This window comes from Notechis scutatus, chromosome 2, assembly GCF_049901735.1.
Source record: "Notechis scutatus isolate UNSWTSFEM ecotype Mainland chromosome 2, rNotScu1.2, whole genome shotgun sequence".
NCBI classification, from domain to species: Eukaryota; Metazoa; Chordata; class Lepidosauria; order Squamata; family Elapidae; genus Notechis; species Notechis scutatus.
Window position 1 is genome coordinate 180,026,349 of NC_142010.1, and position 15,458 is coordinate 180,041,806.

Here is a 15,458-nt window from a genome sequence, read left to right on the forward strand (position 1 = left end):
TCTGTTCACTCTTTTATCTGTAACAGCTATCTTATGCTAAATGAGATCATTATTCTTTCCAAAAAAACATTTCCTACTATAATTTAGAACTGTTTTTCAATTTCCTAAGCAAGAATATTTGTCCCCAGACATCTAGAACTTTTGACTTATACAGTAGAAAGCAAACTAAATAAATATCTGGAAGAGGAGAAAGCGAAGTTGTTACACATTTTTGGCCCTGAGAGAGATTGCATGAGTTTTGACCTCAGAGCTTTAAAAGTAGAGAGAAAGACTCCAACATGGATCTGACAGGCTTTCCAGCTAATGTCAAGTAGACATAGAATAGCGTAGAGAAAGATTTTTCCAACTTGGTTTTTCTCATAATTTTGTGAGAGCTTGATGGGGTTCTGTGAGAGACTAAGGACAAAAATACCCCCTTCACTTTTGTCACTAAAGTTTTGCCTTTGATGAGGAGTTGTAATATTTGTTTTAAAAGGTTCCACTGCCTGATAAAGTTTGAAAAACCCTGATCTAAAGGACAATAATTCAGTTATCCAAGATATAGATCATAACAGCTCCTGTCACATCCTAAAACAGCGTTTCTCAAAACCTTAACAAGTTTAGGATGTGTGGATTTCAACTCCTAGAATTCTAGGGATTGAAGTCCATATATTTAAAGTTGCTGAGGTTGAAAAACACTGTTGTACTTGTTGTCTGTTTGATACACAATGTGCTGCGATAGAAAAGAAAAGGAGGTCTGAAGAGAATGGACAAGAAGTTGGCCATGCTGGGAAGATTGCTGCAAAAGGAAGGAGGGGATAGAGGCAGAGGGCAGACAGGAAGTTGGCCATTCTGGGAAGATTGCTGCAAAAGGAAGGAGGGGATAGAGGCAGAGGGCAGACAGGAAGTTGGCCATTCTGGGAAGATTGCTGCAAAAGGAAGGAGGGGATAGAGGCAGAGGGCAGACAGGAAGTTGGCCATTCTGGGAAGGTTGCTGCAAAAGGAAGGAGGGGATAGAGGCAGAGGGCAGACAGGAAGTTGGCCATTCTGGGAAGATTGCTGCAAAAGGAAGGAGGGGATAGAGGCAGAGGGCAGACAGGAAGTTGGCCATTCTGGGAAGGTTGCTGCAAAAGGAAGGAGGGGATAGAGGCAGAGGGCAGACAGGAAGTTGGCCATTCTGGGAAGGTTGCTGCAAAAGGAAGGGGGATAGAGGCAGAGGGCAGACAGGAAGTTGGCCATTCTGGGAAGATTGCTGCAAAAGGAAGGAGGGGATAGAGGCAGAGGGCAGACAGGAAGTTGGCCATTCTGGGAAGGTTGCTGCAAAAGGAAGGAGGGGATAGAGGCAGAGGGCAGACAGGAAGTTGGCCATTCTGGGAAGGTTGCTGATGTAGAAAAAGGGACAGAGAGAAAGTTCTTCCCAGCTGAAATAAAGGTTACATGGTAAGTCACGTGTTTTGTTTGTTTTTAGTACTTGTTGCACCTCTAGAACCAATTAACAATGAGTATCGAGACACCACTGTATTCTTAAGAAAACTTGTTATAAATGTTTATCTGTAACTGTAGTTGGCAACTTCAACAAAAACAACTTGTGTTGTTTTGTTTAGTAAGCATGGAGGACTGGAGCCAACTGAGTCACTTTGCCTACCCTAGGTTTTGACAGACTCCTTGGTATAGATATGCATCTGATTGTACAATAAGAATGTAAAGTAAAACACAGTTTTGAAATAGTAGCCATTCCTTCTCTGAGCCTGCATTCGTCTGTATTTATTCCAAACTTTTATAAAACATTCAGGTAGTGCAGCAGTGGTGGGATTCAATTTTTTTTACTACTGGTTCTGTGGGCCTGGCTTGGTGGGCGTGGCGGGAGGATACTGTAAAATCTCCATTCCCTCCCCACTCCTGGGGGAAGATTACCACCGGTTCTCTGAACTATTCAAAATTTCCGCTACCGGTTCTCAAGAACTGGTCAGAACCTGCTGAATACCACCTCTGTAGTGCAGCCAGAAAAAAACAATTCATCATGCCTTTTGTAGTCGGGCCAAAAATGGCACATGCTAAAAGAATAATTCATAAGCTATCTTTATTGCATCAGTGATATCTCTGCACATACCTGGTTACAACCTTTATGCCTTTATTTTAGTTTAGTTTACAAAAAAATGTACTGTATGCAGCTGCTCATATTTTGTATTATAAGCCAGCATGGTTTACCAACCATAATACAACAATAATAAGGATAAAGCCAACATAAAAATTGCCAGTGTCCTGAAAGACAATACACCCTTCATGGCCAACAGATCACTTTTCTATAGTCCAGTCAACATGTGCCTCCTAAGATAAGTTGAAAGCCTCTGAAAAGGAAACAGACTTTCAAAACTGTGTGTCTTTGATATCTGTTAGTAAATTAAAAATTAATGACATATGTCAGTCAAACTCAGAAAAATACAAAAAGTATTCCTGTGCAGGGCCCTACACAAATACTATGGGGAATACAAGAGAAATGTAATGATAGCTTTTCTTAAATCCCGTGGCTGTAGTTATCTGGGTAAGGCTTGTAAGTATACTAGTGAAAGATAAGACTTATAGACTTATGCACTGCTGTATTATAACATCTTCTTGTAGCAATTATTTGTGTTATCTTAATATTTTACTTCTAGGAGTATTGTTCATCTTTGTTAAATCCTCAGCGGAGAAGCAAATTTCCCCTTTTCTTTAAAATGAACTCTGTTTTCTGAAGATCCTTCAGTGTGCATTTCTGTATGATATAGTAAAAAAAATGGTGGGATCTGCCTTTTTTAGGGTGCCTCTTCCATGCAATGCACATAAAAATAAGTGAAGAACCATCACAAATACCACCAACTTTCTTGTCCACATTCTTTGGACTTCCCTGATGATGTAGTCCCCACACTGATATTATTAGAGACTTGCTTCATCCCACCCTAGAGTAAGGTTCTCACATGAAACAAATTGTCTTGCTATGAGGCTAATCACCAGGTCCCTTTGTGCCTTAAAGGAATATTAAATAGGCTCCTGTGGAGGGTGGGTGCCTTGTTGACCATTGAACCTAAAGGTATGTTATCACTGGGAAGAATATAGCCTTAACAGTATTCACCTGGCCACCATGTCCTATCAAATAGATAGATGTCACAATTGTCACCGTAGCTGGTTTTCTTATTCTGGTCTTACTCAATGAAGAATAGTTACAACTTCAACATAGTAAGACTCAAACTTTTAGCTTCTGAAAGAAGCAACTGGGCACATATTTATCTTTTATACAGTTATTTATACAGTATATTCATTTACTGACTTCTTACAGGGACCTTTTATTTAAAGGAATGCACTAGAGCTTACTCTAGACCTTAATTTGGGTGTGACATTTTCAACCTTGCTTTTAAGAGATCCAGGAAAAATTTGACTGCTGTTTTATGAAAAGACCATTATTCTTCCTTCCACTCAGGTATTACTGGTAAGGTGATGCTAACAAAAAACTGTTTAAATTCATAAACAAGATATGCAGATGTAATAGCAATATGGAAGTCCTTTGTTATTTTGAGGGCTTTAGTGATACACTGTGATTTCTCCTTCATATTAAGAAAAATGTAGAATTGTAAAGCTTGTTCTGAGTTTATGGCACTTAGACTTATATACCACTTCACAGTGCTTTACAGCCCTCTCTAAGTGGTTTACAGCATTTGGCCCCTAACAATCTGGGTCCTCATTTTACTGACCTTGAAAGGATAGAAGGCTGAGTCAATCTTGAGCCAGTCAGGATAGAAGGAATCAGACTCCTGGCAGTGTGGGCAAAGTTAGCCTGCAATACTGCATTCTAGCCATGCACCGTCATGGCTGATAACCTGCTTGATTTTATATTCCTGTTTATTGAATAGAGGAGAAGAGGAGAATCTTCATGTAGTTACAAAGCTTTCTTACTACAAAAGTCTCAAACTTTTGATTTCTATCCCAGACTCATTGCCACCCACTTAAGGTCAGCTCTAGCAGAACTAGGAATTCAAAGCGAAAGGCTTCGATAAAAACCTTGGGGTGGTGGTTGTTCGTGAGGCACTTCTGCACAAAACTTAGCATTGGGTATTATGGAAACTGGCCTCCCTTGGGGAATCTCTGCTGTCATTATTAAGGAGCTTCTGGCAACTTGTTAAGAGATTTGGGTATCATCTGGCTTGGTATGTACACTTTTTATGTTACGCTTTTAAATCTGTTTTCTTGAGTTAATAATGAAAATTAAAAGCCATTTAAATGTAGCACTATACGAATGGCCAATCACACAACCAACTGACCACACTGGTACACAAGACATATATGAACTAAAGAGGAAAGAACAAGGCACTTCTACAAAACTTAATGATATCACTTTAATGATATTACCTAGTCTGGTTAACAAAATGTTTGGGAACTAAATGGCAATCTCGGAGATCAAACCATTGCCAAAATTTAAAATCCCTTTATTTATCCGCATGGGTATTCTCTCTGGATCCAAAAGAACCAATTGCCTGGGTACCTGATTACTGCCTTAGTGTGGCAAAGCAGCAGATGGGTGGCGATTTTTCTTTAATTCAATTAAGATGCTGCCAAGAGTACTCCAACCATCCTTAGTTTATCCAGATCATGGTCCATTTACTTACTCAGCTGCCACTTAAGTCTGATGTTATTAACATGATTGAGGGGACATGTTAACATTTGTTAACATGGTGGCCTTGGAACTCATCTTTTGAATTCTCTAAAGGCAACGTGGAATGCTATGAAGGGAAGACAATGACTCTGGGTGCATAAAACATTTCCTGTTTTTTACCTGCACGCCATTGTGATTTTTGTAGGTACAGATTCTTATGCACTTTCTGAGGGCAGAGAGGATGTATGATTTCATTTGCATTTAGCTTACCTGAATGTGCCTCCAGACGGATCACATAGATTTCTCTTCCAACTAGAGTCAATTGACCTTAAGCTGTTGTGTCTTTAGCAGGTGTCTGGTAAATATATCAGCCTTGTTCACAAGTCTCTTACAATCTTTAATGGATTATGGGGGATTGACAACAGGGAGAGGAGAAATGGAAAAAGAAAAAAAGTCAATTTGAACAAGTGTGGTTATATTCACTTGACTCTGGATATAGATGGGAATGAGAATAAAGATGTTATTGAGATAGTGACAGAAATTTCCTTGAGGGAATTACTTATCTGAGGAAATTTGATTACAGTGATAAAAGCTGGGCCAGATGTTTTTCTTTTTTGAAGACAATTGATATCCGATTAGATGGGGAAGGAAGGAATATTTTGTAGGATGTGCAAGAAGAAGAGCATGTTCTATGGAATTTTGGGAAAAGGTCTTATATTTAAATAACAAATTGGCTGAGAGCTTTTGTTTTACCCCTTTCCAAAAGAAAGCTTTTTGTACTTTTAAGCAGTTTCTTTCTGCAGCTGATGCTCATTCCACATTGCATGCAGTAACATAGAAGTTTGATTTACCAATATCGCACTTCAGGTATTATTCCACAAAGTGCTGTTTTCACGATACATACTTACATGCAAAACATTCAGTGGCAGAGGAAATAAAAATATCGAGCTGTTCAAAATGTGGGCAATATCTGAAAAGAGCCTCCAACAGAAAAAAAAAATGTGAGAGGCAACATACGGCTATGAGCAGATCACAACATGACAGATCTGTTACTAACACGAAAGCAATTATGAGGGGGGAAAAGGGTGCCCCAAAGACACGAGGAATGAAGCTAAACGTATTGCAGTTTTTGGGTTAACTTTTCCCTTTTTCTCTAAAGAATGGTAATCTCCTGAATCAGATTGATCCTTGTACTAATTTGTGACCCAGCAGGACAAGCTCATAGATGGGGTGTCCTTTAAATCAGTCAAGTGATAAAGGATAAGGCAAGCAGAGCAGTGAGTCTGTTGGGACCCACATTCTCAGAGAAATCCCTCCAACTACTCAGCAGTTTAATGAGGTGATAATGGTGGCGGCGACCTTACTGTTGGGATACACTTGGTAGTCTTTCTAGGATAATGTTTGCAGGCTCTTTTTGAAGGGCCGTGGCACACACAACTTACGACCACAATTGAGCCCCACATTTCTGTTCCTAAGGGAGACAATTGTTAAGTGAGTTTTGCCCCATTTTATAATCTTTCTTGCCACTTTCTTGCTGCAGTTGTTAAATTAGTAACACGATTGTTAAATTAATATGGTTTCCCCATTGACTTTGCTTGTCAGAAGGTCACAAAATGGGATCACATGACCCTGGAGCACTACAACAATCATAAATAAGAAACAATTGCCAAGTGCCTGAATTTTCATCACAAGAGCATGGGGATGTTGCAATGGTCATAAATGTGAAAAATGGTCATAAGTCACTTTTTCAGTGCCTTTCTAACTTCAGATGGTCACAAAACGATCTGTTGTAAGTTGAGGACTATCTATACTATGTGTGCTGCCTCCAGATTTTGCCATCAAAATCCAAGGTTTTCCTCATCCTAAGGGAAAAACAAAATCAAATGATTTTTTTGCCACCAGGACAAACCAGCTTGATAACACTCTTGCTAGCAACTTTTTTTTTTGCTAGAAAATATTCAAAAGCATGCCATAATTATTATCTGTGTCTCATGACTAATAACCCTTGATAGTTGCATCCTCCACAAAACTGTCAAATCCCCTTTTAAAGTCATCTGAGATCATTGCCACATCTTGAGGTTAGCAGTGCTGAATTTCCAGATGGTGAAAGTGATTTATAAAGTATACTATTTCATAAAATGTTTATTAGCATAAATGGCTCTCAGGAAACATTGAAAATGTACTTTAAAGTATATTTTCAAAGTGCCTTAGATGCTTCCTTTATCCCATGAAGAACAATATTATTCCTTAAGTGGAACCAATAACAATATTTTAAAATCTGTATTGTAGCTCCATCCAATGAACCATTAATGATCTAAATAGGTAAGCTAGATCAGTTAGACATTAAAGAGCTTATACGTGTATATGACTAGGTCTAGGTGCCTAATAATAAATGTTATTTTTCTTTCACAATAAATAAGAAGAATGAAGCAATGGAGATCAATATCTCCAATATAATGGTTTTCATATCTGATTGCAAATTTGACAATTCATAACTGTGTCCAGGAAAAGGAGTGTCCTACAGACTTAAAATACTCATCTTCTCTATAAGGTTATACCCAAACCATATTTCTACTAAAAATTGTGCTTCAGTGTATCTTTACTTGGGGAGTGGGGAAGGATGTTAAACTCATGATGCTGATTGTTTCAAAATATAAAAAAAATGAGAATTCCACAAATGTGTGTATAAGAACTTTTATTATACAGCTGGGTGACATTATATCTTTATTGGGCCTCCATTTCTTCATGTCCTCATTTTTGCACATTTGAACAATTTGGCTCAACCACTGTATATTGTTGAGCACAAATGAGTATAAGAGGAAAAAATAGAGGAAGAAGTTTTTAACCAGGGAATTAACCTATAAAAACTTATTTTTTCCCTTTGACCCAGATAATCAGAATAAATGAAATTTCACGAAGTTGAATTTTGCTGCAAATGTTCAATAGATAGATTGAAGTGGAACAAATAGACAACTTAACACTGCCACTAGATGCCTCTTTTACCCACATGGATCATAACATTATAAACAAAGATGGGTTTAAATTAAATATAGTGTAACTTTAAAAAGAATTCAACACATATTTCCTCCAGAATCCTCTGAGCAGCATGGCCATTTCTGAGGATTCTGAGTGGGAAAACCACCAAAGCTGAGAAACAGTGGATTCTAGTTATATCTGGAAATAATGAAAGATATGAACTGGAGTAGAAGGCTTAAAAATTCACTTCTTAGAACGTTCACCATCTCCAGTGATCTAATCTCTAGAATTGCAGAATTGCTTTTCTTAGTTATTAGTCTCCTCTCTCCATCACTGTACAATTATTCCCAGCATGCTACATTTTATCTAGCAGCTTGATATGCTAATAGTCTTCTGGCACTGAAATAACAGCTGTGAATGCCTAGACCATCTATTTTCAACGAGACAGATCAGTGTTAGATGGGGAGATGGAGGCAGGTTCAGGCAGAAAGTACAGGCACCTTGAATGCAGACGTGCAGATGGGTCAACCCTCAAATAATTGCTTTTGTCCCCTTATAGTATTTGTTTGTTTGTTTGTTTCTGTTTGTTATGAAATTTCCTATAAAGTTTCTCAGCAAGAAACACTCTTGGTTATTTTCCTCCAGTTGAAGGAATTGGGATCTCCTACAGCAGCTAAGAACATACCACACTTTCCCAGAAGATGGCACTTTTAGCGCAGTTGTGAATGTTCAGACAGGCATTCACTATATTCCCTTTTCTTTTGTGATATCTGAAGACTATCTAGAAGGAACCTTTGAATCACCTTTGTTTTGTCCAAGGCTGCACGTCCATAAAGAGGCAGTAATAAATTGCACTGCCTGAAAACTGCCTTCCATAGTTAATAGCATTTTCTTGGAGGTTTCTATTTCTCATTCTCTCTTTCTTTCCCACTTCTGTTTTTGACAGTTTCCTCTAAATTTCCTTGACATCCATTTGACAGAAAAATACAGATGTGCTGTGACTTGGTTGTCTTTTCAAAAAAATGGCCGAGCACCAACAAGTCTTTATCACAGGCTTGGAAAAGGGCTTTGCAATCTTAGAGTATGTAAAACAAATGTCAACACTTGACAAGCTGTTACAGGGGGAAAAAATTGAGTTTCCTTGTCCCAGTGTCAGGAACAAATACAGACATTTCTGTGTTAAAGACACAAAAGAATGGACCGAAAAAGAAGAAGCAGACAGAATTTTATGCCGGTTGGTTTTCTTTTCAACCAGGCTAGTAAAAACATCACAGGAAATAAGAGATTCATCTTCATTGTTGCCTTGAGATACTTCAAAGTCTTCTAGCTGGCTACAAGATTCTAAACCTTTTCTATCTCAAAATTTATGGTAGAACTGAGTTGTCTTTTTTCCAAAGGAACTTGGGGTCTGGATGAAGTCAATCAACCAACTCTCATCCTCAGTCCCTTAGAGAAAATCTGTCAGAATGAACATTTCCTTTTCTTTAAGTCTGAAAACCTTTCTATATCTTTTTCACATTTTTATATGCCCTCCCTTCATTCAAGCAGAACAAGGCTTCTGGAGAAGGAGGAATATCACTTTTGCCAGGAATCTAGATTTGTTGCATAAAGGCTTAGTTTGAAATAATAATTACTAAAAGTCTTTAAAAACGGAGCTTTCTCCCATATTTGTAACTTCTTCTTTACCAGTGCTTTGATTTTAGCACCATTCTTTCTGAGTATTCAATTTTTCTTTTTTTTTCTTTTAATTGCTGGCCCTGTACACTTTTTCAATCCAAAATCTATTGTACTGTCATCTCAGAGATCAGAACAGTATCTAAAACCAGTGCATTTCTTTAGATGAAGGATACTCTTCTGATTTGGATTTCTCAAAATTCTTTTGCATTTGGCATTTTTTGTGTTGCTTTCCACTTTTCTGCTTTATTTGAAAATTTCATAATTTTATTATTAATTTCAAAAATTTCCAACAGGTTGTTCCTTGCCAAAAAAAATATTTGCAAGATGAAAATGTAACATGGAAAGATGTTTGATCCCAAATTCATGCACTTCATCTTTTCCTGTAATCTTTTTGGGATCAACATTGTATTGCTTTTTCAGAGTTGTTTTTATTTTTCATTTTCTTGTTTTTGTCGCTTTAAATTTTATTGGTTGCTGATATCTTTTTGAAAATGATTTATTTTCCAAACTAATTGGCATCTGAAATGGTTTGGCGGCTTGCTTTCAATTTATAACCCAGTTCTATCGTTATTACCTTTGCAAGACAGTACATGAGCTAATTAATCTCTCTGCTCATCTTTGATCATAATTGATTGGGTAACCATATTTGTGTCATGCAAATTTCACCTAAATTTTATTTGAGGAAAACTCCCAATTTCAAATGAGGCCAATTTTATATTACAATTTCCTTCATGCATTCCCAAACTTTTTCTCCAAATTTAATGTTAATATTTGGATTATGGTTCTGTTTCATTATTTTGCTCAAATTTTCATTGACTGCATCCATGAATAGGTTTCTGGAGTGCTGTTTTTCTGCTGCTTTTGTAGAATATTTTTTTCTTTGTCAGATTCAAATCTTTTGTTTTTATTATTTCTTTTTGTTCTTTCAATTCATTAAATGAAGTCCATGTTTCCAAGTATACAGCATCTTTGATTCGCAAGCCATCTTCATACATTCATTTCTGGAAACCATGAGTCAATGGATTTGCCTTATGATAGAATTTCAGTTCTATGTTATGATAGCCTAGCAAAGGGAATTGATCATTGTAGTATACATATTACACTTTGCCCATGTGCCAAAGTATCAGATGGATCCTTCTTGACCCAAACAGTGGCCTGATCCAGTATGGAAAATTGTTTTCCACATTTCGTCACTCAAAATAGGTAGTTACAATGCACTTGGTTCAATTCCCTCAACTAAGTTCTATCTGAATTGACAGGCCCTTTCAGTACAGGTGGTCCTTGACTTACAACAGTTCATTTAGTGACCATTCAAAGTTACAACAGCACTAAAACAGTGACTTATGAACATTTTTCACACTTATGACCATTGCAGCATCCCCGTGGTCATGTGATTTACATTTGGATGCATGACAATTGATTCACTTTTATGATGGTTGCAGAGTCCTAGAGTCATGCAATCTCGTTTTGTGACCTTCTGACAAGCAAAGTCAATGGGGAAACCAGATTCACTTAACAACTGTGTTACTAACTGAAGAACTGCAGGGATTCGCTTAACAAATGGGGCGAGGAGAGTTGTAAATGGAGCAAAACTCACTTAAGAAATTTCTCACTTAAAAACATTAATGTTGGGCTCGATTATGGTTATAAGTTGAGGACTACATGTATATTCAATACCCGTATTATAGTCCCTTCCACATTACAAGAGGAACATATGCATGGGTTACTTCCACTGTTTTTTATTTTAATCCTTCTTTTAAACATAACATTCTCAAACTTTAGAAACATTACAATTAACACTTTTTAAAAGAAATAATAATTATTAGCTTGTAATCTTGCATATAAGCTAGATAAAAAGTGTCTTCTCTTTGATTAGCCCTGCCTTTGGCAACAACATTCTCCTCCGAAGTGTCTATAGTTTCAATCCTTCTATCTTTTAATAAAGCATTAAAATATGTCTTTTTCAGCCTGCCCTGGAGAGGGATGATTCGTGACCCTGCATTAACATTAATTTAAGCATGTATTTGTTTTGTTTTTCCCCCAGATGTGGGCGGTGAAGGAAAGATTGAACCTTCTGGTCTGAAACTGACTATGTTTGCAAATAAATCATTTAACGTGGAAGGTTTTAAAAATATGCAAATGGTATCATCTGGAGAAGGATTAGTAATTATTGTGATTGGAGCAGGCATGTGATGGAGAAATGTGTTTTTCCTTCCCTGATGTGGCCTGAGGAAAATCTTTCCTCTGCAGATGCTCCTTGTATTAGGTGGAACTATCTTACTGATTCTAGTGGAGGACTGTACGCTGCAAAGGAAATACTAGTTTCGGAAGAGAGGTACTCCTCGGGGCTGCTGCAAGGAAAGAAACGTGTTCTCCATGCTTATTGAGTTCCTAGCAATTATCGTGCCAACATCTGATGCAATTTGCATTTTAACAACCCTGCCCATTAAATGCAGAGACACATTTGCAGCTAAACCAACGAACCACGGCAGCATCAACATCCTATATGTATATTTCTGCCAGAACTTTCTTGCAATTCTAGAGAAGGGTGGCACCATTTGAGCCACTAAGTCCAACGACTCTCTGAGTCCCAGAATTCAAAGTAAAGTATCCCTGGCAGATGATTTTATTTTTCAGTCTGCTACAACAGAACCAGGGAAAGATTCTGCCCACTGCCTCCCTTAATTGGTTCTACTGTCAAACAGCCCGGTTTCTCTTAAAAAGGTTTTTCTAACCTTTAACTTGAATCTATGTTTCTTGATATGTAAGGCCATTGGTCTGTGACTTGAACTCGGGGGCAGTGGAGAATTGTTTTGATTTTGTTCTGAAAAGCATCCATTCCAGGACTTGAAAAGTACTATTCTATCTGCCATATATACGCCGGTTTTTCTCAGCCTCTCTTCCAATGTAGCTTCCAATTTCGGTCACCATCTTTGTCACTTTTCCTATACGCATTTTAGTTTCTCTGATTCTTTCTTTAAAAGTGGTGCTAAGAACAGGACTCTAGCAGTGGTGGGTTTCAAAAATGTTTCTTACTGGTTCGGTGTGAGTGTGTGCTTTTTGCGCATGCAGCGTTGGCAACTCACCTTCTGCTGCAAGGCCTATGTGTAAAACAGCTGATGCATCACAATCGGCTGTGCTGCCTGAAGCAACTGAGGTTGAAAAGCAGGAAATAAAGATCAGTATACTGTAGAGCCGAGGCGAGTGGGAGGACCCAGCAGCTGATCATTGAAGTGAATCATTGTGATCATTGATTCGCTCACAGATGATTCTCGGAGCTACCGGTTCGGCTGAACCGGGCTGAACCAGTAGAATACCACCACTGGACTCCAGGACACAAGGTGTAGTTAGACAACGTCACATATAACAGAAGTATTACTTTCCATGATTTAGAATTATTTTTATTAATGTAGCTAAAAAAGCATTTACATTTTCAGCAATCAAAATGCACCGCTGCCTCATAGTCATCTTGTGATCGATTATAATATCAAAATCCTTTTCACACACATATTTCCAACTGTTCCCATATCTGATAATTTATTTTCTTTTTTTCAAAGTGAGGAATTTTGTCTTTATCTTTCTTAAATTTCATTTTGCTATTTTTCACTCCATTGATTTAATTTACCAAGATGGATTTGAATGTTGTTTCTATCATGCTGGCTGGGGAATTCTGGAAGTTGAAGTCCATAAGTCTTAAAGTTCCTAAGTTTGGAGCCCTCTAATCTAGAATATTAGTTTCTTTTTGCATATTTCTGTATCAAACACAAATTTGTAAAGTGTTTTCTCTGCCTTTTTGTCCAAATAATGAATCAAAACGTTGAAAAGGAACAGGCTCAGTACTGAAACCTGTGATGTCCCATTTGGTACGGTTCATCGGTCTTCTTTGATATGGAATCATTGATAAGTACTACTTTAAATGGCTGTGGATCCACATAATAGATACCATATACCCTCCAGGGCATGATTAAGTAGCCTGGTGACCTTAAAATACATCATCAAATCCTCATAATATATTATATACATAGAATTCCATCAGTCCATTTAGAAAGTCAACTGATCAAAAAATAATAAGAGTTAATATAGGTAGCCCTCAATTTACCCCCATAATTGAGCCCAAAATTTCTAATGCCAAGTGAGACATTTGTTAAATGAATTTTGCCCCATTTTATGACTTTTCCTGTCATAGTTGTTAAGTGAATCATTGCAGTTTTAAGTTAGTACATGTTGTTAAGTGAATCTGGCTTCCCCATTAATTTTGCTTGTCAAAAGGTCTCAGAAGATGATCACATGGGCCCAGGATAATACAACTATCATAAATATTGGTCATTTGCCAAGCATCTGAATTTTGATCACATGACCATGGGGATGCTGAAAGAGTTGTACAAGTGTGAAAACTATAATAAGTTACCCTTTTTAGTGCTGTTATAACTTTGAATAGTCACTAAATGAACTGTTGTAAGTATTAACCAATCTAATATTTATTATTTTTAAAAAATTTATTAATAAAGATTTATTAATATTATAATATATAAATAATTACTAGGATAAAGTTTGCTTTTATAAATCTATCTCAGCCTTTACTATTCATCATATAATTGTTTTCAAGGTGCTTATAGATCAATAACATTCTCCTCTACTCTACATCTTCTCAAGTATCAAGGTCAGACTCACTGATAGGAAATTTTATTGGTCCGCCTTTCCCCCTTTTTGAAAACAAGGTCAACATTTACCTTTTTTAGGCACAGAGGAGATAATCTGTCATAAGCAATTCTATCTTTTGCACAAGTCCTGTTTCAAAAGCAGTTTGTCTCTGTTTGTCTATGTCTCTTCCTGAAAACAAGATAACTTGTAGCGGAAATTTCGAGTAGTTTGGAGAACTGGCAAATGCCACCTCTGACTGGATATTTTACAGTATCCTTCCCCTGCCACGCCCACCAAGCCACACCCACAGAACCAGTAGTAAAAAAAGATTGAATCGCACCACTTATTTCATGGGTTTATAGTATGTCTTGTGAGCCTCTAGTCCAGGGATGTCAAACTGGTGGCCCACAAGCCGGATGTATCACACATAGGCCATGCCCCCAGCTGTGTGAAAGGGAAAAACGTCATGATACGTCACGTGACAGCAACGTGACGTCACAAGTTTGACATCTGTGCTCTAGTCCCTTGACTACTTTTCCTGATTTCTTTTTTACTTCTTTGATTAATTTCTTTTCCAAATTGATGACTTGTAATATTTATGTATCTATTGAGTTGTTAGTCTCCTATATATTGCGATTAGTATTTCAAGGATCACTTACCTCCAATTATTTTTATCTCTCTGGTGAGATTGGGTAGAGTAGGTGTACCTTGAGTCTTGTCAAGTAAACAATGTAATGTATCAGGTCCCAGAAGACATATGTTGTCTGTCAGAGCACCTTTCTCACAAACAGCATCCCTCCAGAGATCCAGACAACTTCCTGATGACATTCAGAAAATCACTGAAAATTTGGCTATTTTCCCAGACTTTAGGCTGTGTAGATGTATATGAATGTTGTGATCCAATAATTCACTACCAGAGCTGTGTTTATTCCCCTCTTCACACTTATCCAACAGCTAGTGGCACCCATCTTCCTAATCTTAACACAATGACTTTATTTATTTATTTATTTATTTATTTAATCAATTATTTATTGTTTTAATCTTTCATATATATAAATAATTAATGGTGGTAAACATACCCAATACTCCTTCTTTCTACTATTTTCTTCCTTTAACTAATTGGACTTGAGCCCATGTTTCCAGTTGGCTGCACACTGAGTTCCAGAGAACTAATGAGGGTCCCTTCTGAGATGCTTTCTCTGTTCCCATTCTTTCTGTGGACTAAGATCTTCTGTCTGATCATACTCTCAACTGCAGCTCTTCCTCCTGTCTCCCAAGGTTATTCTCACAGACATTTGGATTGTTAGGAGGTTCCTTTAAAAAAAAAAGAAAGAAATACATTTCTCACTTTTTTTTAACCAAAGGTGTTCAATATGAAAAACTACATCTTTTAATGCTGCCTCCCTTGAAAACATTTCATCTTTGCAGAAAATCCTATTAAATGCATAGGGTTTTTTTTTAGAAAAAGAGAGAAAGAGATAACTATATAGTTATATAATTATGCGATCAAAATACGATTGTCACACGATACAGTTTTTCAGAGGCTGATGAGAACAGAAGG